Here is a 9,313-nt window from a genome sequence, read left to right as displayed (position 1 = left end):
GAGAAAAAAATTAAGATGGGTGATGATTGGTTAGGCTAAGAATGTAATTTTTACCTAAAAAAAAAATAGTTTAGGTGTGATAGCATTGTTTTTTTTTTTTACACTAAGTGACTATATATATTGGATAAAATGTTGTGGTTGTCAAGCTATTTCTCTTGTTATTAACTTAATTTTGTGACAAACTAAATTAGATATATTGCCAAAAAGCCAGAACACATATAATCTTTTTGATCAAATAAAATCATTTGATATTCAAATTTGTCAAAACCACTAACAAGAATGTTCTGTCATTTTAAAATCAGTTTAAGAAAAAGCAAAACAAATAAAACATTTTAAGCAGTAGACTACAAACTAAAAAGGTCAACATCATGAAAAAATTGTAAAATGGCTGTCTGAAGTGGACTGCACTTGACTATACATTAAGCGTAAAATGGCTAGTTAGCATCAGCTTTGCAGAATATACAAAAAACGAAAAGATTATTTTTTAGTTAACCTCTACATGGGCTTGATGTATGTTAGAAAATGTATTTGATTATATTTACCTAACTCGCAGACCACATGGAAAGCCCAGCCACAGCACAAATCAACCCACTTTGCATGTTTGATCATCAAAGCTCCACAACATTCTGCACAAAGACGTCCTTCGAAATTAGATTTTACATTATTGGGATCTGGAGGATACAGCCACCTTTCAAAATCTGTAAACAAATTTTTTTTTTGCATGAAATAAAATGTTAATTTGGGCAATTTTTTGTTCTACTTTAGCTAGGATAAAACATATTTGGGCCAGCTTTTTTTCACATTGTAAGAATTTTTTTTTTTTCGTATCTGTGTACATGTACACACATATATATGTGCATGTTAACCACTGAGATCTAGTCCTTCTAAAGCTGCTTCTTGACCAACTATTACAGCTTACATATCATTAGTACACAGAAAGCCATTGAAGACTCCCCGAATCTGTCCATCAAAGATGCAAGCAGAGCAGACTAGAAAAACAACTAGCCTGCAGTGAGGTTCGAACTCACAACCTCCATGACCGTCGCTCTACCAACTGAGCTATGCAGGCTCAGAAGGGAATGAGTCGTGAAACAACCATACGCCAATGCTTGCTCAATCTGTTATGCACATATATATGTGTGTACATGTTTCATTGTATAATGATATAGTAATGTGGATCCCCTTCAATATGAAGTTGCTAGTACTAACAGATTGAGCAAGCATCGGCGTATGGTTGTTTCTTGACTGGTTCCCTTCTGAGCCTACATAGCTCAGTTTGTAGAGCGATGGTCCCGGCTAGACCGGAGGTCAGGAGTTCGAACCTCACTGCAGGCTAGTTGTTTTTCTAGTCTGCTCTGCTTGCATCATTGATCGACAGATTCGGTGGGTCTGGAATGGCTTTCAGTGTACATGGTTGAAGTAGTGCACAAAGGTTGGGTGCCTTGTCACCCTCCCCACAAACTATGTTTTTGCCAACTTTAGCAACAAAGCAGCGAAAATTTGTTGCGATTGGCCTGAATGTGTAATGTTATTTGCAGTATGGAATTTGTATGTCATCACACCCTTTGAAACACGATTAATACAATGTTTTTATGTGTATGTCATCACACCTTTTTAAACACGATTAACACAATGTTTTTATTTGTATAGTATAACACTGTTTGAAACCTGGTTTCTGTGTAGCCTAACAACTGTGGAGTCAATGCCCTAACAACATGTAGAAATAATACAAACACACTGCTACGAAAATCATGATTCTAAGTTTCCTGGGGCAGCGAAAGATCGTAGGTACATTGAGTCAGCTGCTCCCTGATAGTGGTTTTATTCGCATTATAATGTAATAAAGAATGAATCTAATTTAAATAACATAGGATGAACAACAATACATAAATACATTATACATTCAGCATACAAAAATGAAAACAACAAATAAATATACAGTATACGTAGTAACTGCGAAAAAAACATGAAAAAAAAACAGCAACAACAACAACAACAACAACAACAGAGCAACAGCTCAAAAAAAGCATTACACCAACCAACAACATATAAACAATTAAATAGTTTTGTTTATATGTCTTTGTATCAACAATCTTAAGTATTCTGTGTTTATGAATGTAACATTGTGTTATTGAATGACGTGGGGACAATCAGCTCAGACGTGTTCCTTGTCTGCTTTAATGACCGTGTGTTGCCTAACAAGGATTTCTTATCTGTCAAAAGTGGCCTGAAAGTTTGTGCTGATTATAACTTGTTTGCTGCCTGCTTGTGGTAAATTTCAAAACAATTTTGGTTTATAAGCTGCAGTAAATTTTTTATACACTAGTTGTTTATCTTGTAGGTTTACATTTTTCCAATAATTCGCTCCTACAAATGAAAGTAATAACTTACCGGAATTTGAAAAGGGGCTAACTAACTCTAAAAAAGTTTTGCTCATTCTGCCACCTTGTATTATGCGAATGTATGTTCTGTATTGGCAAAGTATCTGTAAAGTTTTAATTTTGTCGGACATGCCCTTCCCCATGTTATCACACAATATTGGGTATTAGCCGAATTAACTTTTAAAATGTTGTTTTCCCTTACTGTAATATTAAATTTGTCTGAAGCGTCCTTATTTAAATCTGTTACCATATAATGTGTCTTGGAATAATTAAATCGATAATTTATCAGTATGAAACCAAAGATCAATTTTTTGCAACTCATTTTGAATTGTATTTTTACAATGAGAAAGCATAGAGGACTGTATCATCTGCATACATACTACAGTTAATGTTATTAGTTTAATGGAGGTCACTGATATAAATTTGGAAGAGCAGGCGATCCAAAATACATTCTTGTGGGACACGCAACATATAGGAATTAAAGCGTTTGAAATTGAATGTCCGATTTTGGTGCAATGTTTTCTATCTGACAAAAAAAAATATTAGTTGCAATGGTAGGCCACTCATACCGTAATGGTATAGTTTGTTTAGCAATATATTGTTGTCTACAATATCAAATGCCTTTGCCAGATCCACGACACTATGCAGTTATGTTTATTTCGATTGTTATTCATTAGTAGGTTCTCATACAGGTGTGCTGTAGGCAGAGCTGTTAAGTGATTTTTTTTCTGAAACCATGATGTTTGTTAATGGTTTTGTTTTTCGAAAAAAAATTTTTTAGTTGGAAGTATATTGTTTTTTCAAAAAATTTCACAAATATAGGTGTAATGGCTATGGGTCTGTAGTTATTGGGAGAGTTGGGTCTGGCAATTTTGGCATCTGAGTTATATGGGCTTTTTCAAGGCTAGCTGGGAATTCAAAATTTAAAATGCATATATTGTGGAAGTTGGTTAGCCAGGGGGTTATTATATTTGATACCATTTGATATATTTTATTGGTATAGTATGAGGCCACTAGATTGTTTTTTTTTTTTTTCGAAGAGAAGTGAGGTGCTTTTTTACTTCAAATTGTGTGGTTGGTGAAAAGGAAAGTGAATTTGTTAATGACCTAGCATTTTTTAAATATTCATGGAAAGTAAGATCAGTGGGTGCAATTTGTTGTGCCATTTCAAGACCTATGTTGTTAAAGAGGACATTCAATGTTTCTGCTATTTTATATTTGCCTATTATATTTCCATTTTGTCCTATTATGTTTTTAATATCATGTTTTGGCGTGGCATTGTTTGGTAATGATTTTATAATTTTCCAAGTTTGTGTGAACCTTTTGCTTTCTTTAAGTTGATTTTGGAATTATATATGTTTACATAGTTTTTTTATCCTTGTCAGTTTGGTATTGCATATTTTCTATGTCAGAATTTTTTCTGTATCTCCTGTTTTGTAACATCTGCGAAACATTTTTGCTTATTACTTTAATCAATTTTAAACTTCCCTAGTTATCCATGGTTTAGTTGCCAATTTTGTTTCCCTATGGATCACTGATCGCAATGGTGCATGTTTGTTCAAAATTGTAGTGAATGAGTCAATAAATTTATGAAATTTAAAAACAGAATCCTGTTCTGTGATACTATTATATATAATATCTGTTAATTCTTCAAGAAAGTCTTCCTTATTTGAAATGAAATCTGTTGTGTGTGGATAACATGTGAAGTGTTTCTTTCTTTAAGGGGTATTTGAACTAACATAAAATTAGGAAGGTGGTCAGCAATGTTATATTCTATAACCCCTGGGTTAACATAATTTGGTATCAATTTAGAGTAGAAGTGGTCTAGCAAAGATTTTCTATTATGATGCTCAAACCTGGCAGCCATGTTTATATATATATATATATTTTGTGCCTGTGCCTAATATAGTTCATGATTCAATAAATTAATATTGAAATTCACCTGCTACAATAAAGTGAGTTTTTTCCTTTTGTAGTTTTTCTAGTTTTTTAAGCAGATGATCTTTAAATCTATCAATAGCACTTGAAAAATGACTGCTTTTGCCAGATCCAATAGTTTTTGCTCACCATCGTCTTTTTCATTGTCAGTTTCTGAAACTTCGTAAATCCTTATATTTTCATGACGTTTATATCGTTCCAATTTGTCTAACTTGTATTTGGTGCAGTGAATTTCCGGTTTCAATTTTTTATTTTCTCACTTTACACCTTTCATTTTCCTTGATTTTGTTTAGCTCAGATCGTAAAATCATACCTTCATTTTTTGTTTCCACGGTGACATCTTTGATTTCCTTCTTTTTTTTGATTGTTTATACCATTTGCATTGTTACTTTCATGCTTGAATATCTTGTATTTTTTAGAACAGTTTCCACTGTAGGCGTTTTACAGTTTAAGATCAAGAGAGGGTTTACTTGATAGTTTAAATAGAGTTCCAAGTTTATTGAGAATTTGTGATTAAGATCTCAAACACACCTTTAATTTGAATGAATACAAGCATTTTTTTCTGTGCTGACTATTTCAGGTCTCCTGTATAAATTTTATGGGGGAGGGGTATAAGGTTGAAAACCATTGCACCATAGGGATTCCCTCTTTTTACGATCTCGTACCATTTGGACGCTCTCAACTGCCAACGCGTACCACTTCTTGCAGAACAACTAATTAAATAATTTTTTATTAAAAAGAATAATATTTCCACAGCAACTGTGCTCCTTGTTAACAATTGACATGACCTGTATTTTGTAGATCGTAATGGTACTAACAGGAATAGTTGCATAACAATAAGAAAAAAAGAAATAACATGAATAGTTGCATAACAATAAGAATAGGCTTCGGAATTTGTTTTGTAAACAAACCAGATAATCAAAATATAAAGTTGTGAATCCAAGTTTTTGTTAAAAAAAGCAGCTACTCGTGTATCCCTGAAAACCTTGGCAGACACTTGTGGAACATGTACCACAGGTTGGGAACCCCTAATTTAGAAGGTATGGAAATAACAGCTCATTTTAAGGGCTTTTGCCAGTCGGGCAAGTGGTTGTCAATTGCACTCGCCTTGGCGAGCAGGCAAATGCAAAATCCAATCCCAAAATGAGTAACTTGAGTAACTTAAGAAAAAAAATAGACAGTTTTCTGTTGGATCACTGGGATTATAATTCTTCCAATGAGGTTTGCCTTCAGATTGTTAGTAATACTTCGAAAGAAAAAAAATACTCACGATGTACAATATTTGGTTGAATTGATTTAAGATGTGCTAAGTACCAATTGTCAGGAAATCTTGTTGGTGTACCATCCGCCCATTTGAAATTTTCTATAATGTCATCATAAGGTCGATTTATGCCTAGCCAAGCAAATATGTGCGGAAAATGGTGTCGGTTAGGGAAGTCTTCAAAAAACGGGAAGTCTATATACCACTGTTCTTGAAAACGCTAAAAAATAAAAATAAAATAGTTACAAAAAAATGACAGTTTAAATTACAGGAAACAAATGACATTATGTAAACTGAACAGATATGTACTGGTTGTGAAAAAAAAACACACAACAGGGCGGTCAAAAAATCCCACCGTCTGTCCCACCTATATAATTTGCTTTTATATAGGCCACACACAATAATCAATACCTTCCCATGCTGGAATTTGTTAAATTTTTTTATACCTTTACTTTATGAATCTCTAAATGCTAATTGAACAGTTAAGTTTGTTTATTACTAAATTTGAAGGGAATAGGCAATAGGGCCTACAAAGCAACAATATCTAAAGAATAAATTGTAATAACATAGCACTAAGACAAAAGACCTAATAAAGCCAAATTTGCAGTAATAACGACAACAAAATTAGATCTTAAACTGTCTAAATAATACCCAAACATGTCAAAATATGTCCTTAAATTGTCGAAATTAAGGACTAAAAGGACAAAATAATGGGTAGACTATGGGGAGAGGGTTTGTGACGATTGGGGAAACCACTCTGGCATAAGCCATTAGACTGTCTGCGCTGATTTGCTACCGAATTGTTTGCCAGCGTTAGGGACGAGTAATGGGGGCCTATTAATTTGTGTAGGGTTGAAATTGTAAAGTAAGTAAGTTATAATTTCAGGATGTGGTTTATCTTAGGAAAAATGTTGTAGAGGCCTTATTCCGAACTATGTTTTATTCTGACAATGTTGTTCTAATCTTTGTCTTAAAGCTGGAATCCAATTATTAACATTAATATTGGGGCCACAAAACTGTGCTAGGGCGGGGTTTTAATCACCCCATATCAGAATATCAGAACATATTTAAAACAGCAACCTTCAAATGATATGTCATCCTATCATTCTCTTCGAGTGTTGTAATAATTGGTAGGTGGCCTCCAAATGTATCGCAGTGTAAAACAGCCTTTGCATAATTTAGGGAAAAACTTGCATTCTTTGCATAGTAAAAATGCCATCTTTCATCGACGGAGGTTGTGTTAAAACTGTAGAGTTGAATCTTTCCACCAACAGTTAAATCTAAATACATTATTGCAATCAAACTATTAGCGTGTTAGTACCATGAAATAGATATAAAGAAACATGTATAAGAGAGTAAGCTCTTCATAACTCTTCAATAAAACAGTTTTTCAGATGTTATGTCATTTAAAACTACTTCAAATTAGTAAGATGCATATAAGCACAAGTTAAATTATTTTTTATGTAAATAATCCACTCAATATATTTAGCATTAGCAGTCTTTAATCCTTACAGATAATGTTTCTTAAATATGTAATATGTAAGCCAAAAAGTAAAGTGGAATTAAAAGTTAATACAAAAATCGCAAAAAAGCTCACTATTTCTTGATACATATATATCAGGGTGGTCCAAACCCAGGCCCGCGAGCCACATGTGAAATCATTTTTTGTGGCCTGCGAAGCACTGTTTTATTATAATGCGTAAAGTTAAGGGTCTTATCAAAAAAATATAACTGGCCAACGATCATCACCAAGCATATTGCAATTGTTTGATTATAATTACATTTATTACCTAGTTACATTATTAAATAAATTAACCGATTTACTATCGCCCACCAAGTTTTATTGGGGTGGCAAGCACCTAATTTTGGTATGTGTTAGTCGGTTTGAAAGTCGCCCTTTATGGAACTTTCCAAAATTGCTGTTTCGCGAACTTGTAGGTTACATTTGCGTTTTGTTTTATGTCTTTTTAATGGAGCAGTAAATATAACATGAAAAGTACGACCCTATATAAAATTACTATTTTTGCCACTTTAAGGCAAATGAACGATGGAATATATAGCGCTTCTGGAAAGTATTGTTTTACAGGATTTCACTGTGACTAAAGGTTTACGCCCTGGACCTTTCCATCGTGCAATTCTAGCCAAATATATCTAGTTAAATAACATTCTACACTTATAAATCCAGTATTCTGTTATGTCAAATACGCAATCTTTCCGCGCTTCGCGCACACCATTTTGCCAGCAGTCTCATTATCACATTAGTTTTTTATGATGCTTTTTGTCGTCATCATTAAACATTTCATGCCCCAACCATTACGAAAATCGTTGATCGCTCCTAGCACGCATGTTGCATATATAGCCTACTTTATGTGGCCAAGTGTATCAAAGAAATATTGTGGCCCGCGATGCTGTCAACCTTGGACCACCCTGATATATATCGATATGTAGAATATTTACTAAAAAACAAAAAGCTTAGTCAAATTTTTGCCATTAAAGTAGTGTATGAGTAATGAAACAGTTATACTGCAAGACATCACTCTATCAAAAATTTATTGAAACATGTGCCGTCCACAACTCAGTCAATAGAGCAGGTAATGCGCATACCAGGCAGTCGCCAAACTACAGCCCGACTACTAGGTAGATAATCAGGCCTGCGTTATATTCCCTTAAGGAAGATGAAGTATTGAACGCAATTCAAAATTAAATTTCAATACAATTAAAAAAGTATGCCACTTTATTAAGGCTCACTGCAGGTATTATTGTTTAAGTAATTATATTCCCTTTGTATAACGACTACAACAAAATTTATATGTCCCGCAAATCTGTAACGCGATTGTCAGGCCTTACAGTTAACCAGCCCTCCATGAAAAAAGTTAAGTGACCCTGGCCTATACCAACAGACATATAGGACTGGTTAGTGGTCACTGCACTATCTTGCAAAGTATATTACAAATTCTAGAACAACAAAATTTTACAACTAAAAAAAATTGCCTTCCATGATGAATGATGTCTTATTTAAAATATCCATTTTATTTAATAACTTACAAAGCTTATGCCATACAAAACTTAGTGTGGAATGTAGAGTTTATTAAAGGATAAACAAGCACTTTTCGGATTAACTATAATAAAAGGCCATAAAATATGTATTGTGCCCAAACTTTATTTTTGACAAAATTTAAGCATACCACCTAAGACATAGCATGTTTGTTTTGTGACTGTGTTTAAAAGCCTGTATTTAAGGCAAACAGACTGTTTGGTGGTCATATTCTAATCATCTCATGTTGTGCAACAAGAAGTTTATTTCCAAACACATAGATAAAAACAGAAAATATGGCAGTACCCACCACACCATCATTATCGATTGGTCGCAAACAAATATCATACAGCTAGCTTTGCATAAAATAGTTACCTTATGGGCGTTGTGGACATTCAATTTTATAAAGTTTACAAAGGTTTACTGTTTTCAACAGTGAGGTCACTCTTAATTCATTCCAACATAAGCTACCAACTTTGTCACTGGATGGTATTTTTTAAAATGATTTGCAATTTGAAAAATAAAAGTTGCGTTGAAATAACAGTTTCTTACAACTCAAAGAAGTTCAAGTAATATTAAAAAATGTTTATTTCCTTCATTTACAACATGGTAAAAATCTAATCTGTATTGTACGGTTTACCAAATCAAAGATTAAAAAATGTGCAACGTTTAAAATGATTAAAAAAGTTATCACTATGT

Source organism: Ascidiella aspersa, chromosome 1 (assembly GCF_963924565.1).
Source record: "Ascidiella aspersa chromosome 1, kaAscAspe10.2, whole genome shotgun sequence".
NCBI classification, from domain to species: domain Eukaryota; kingdom Metazoa; phylum Chordata; class Ascidiacea; order Phlebobranchia; family Ascidiidae; genus Ascidiella; species Ascidiella aspersa.
Note: the sequence above shows the minus strand (reverse complement) of the source record.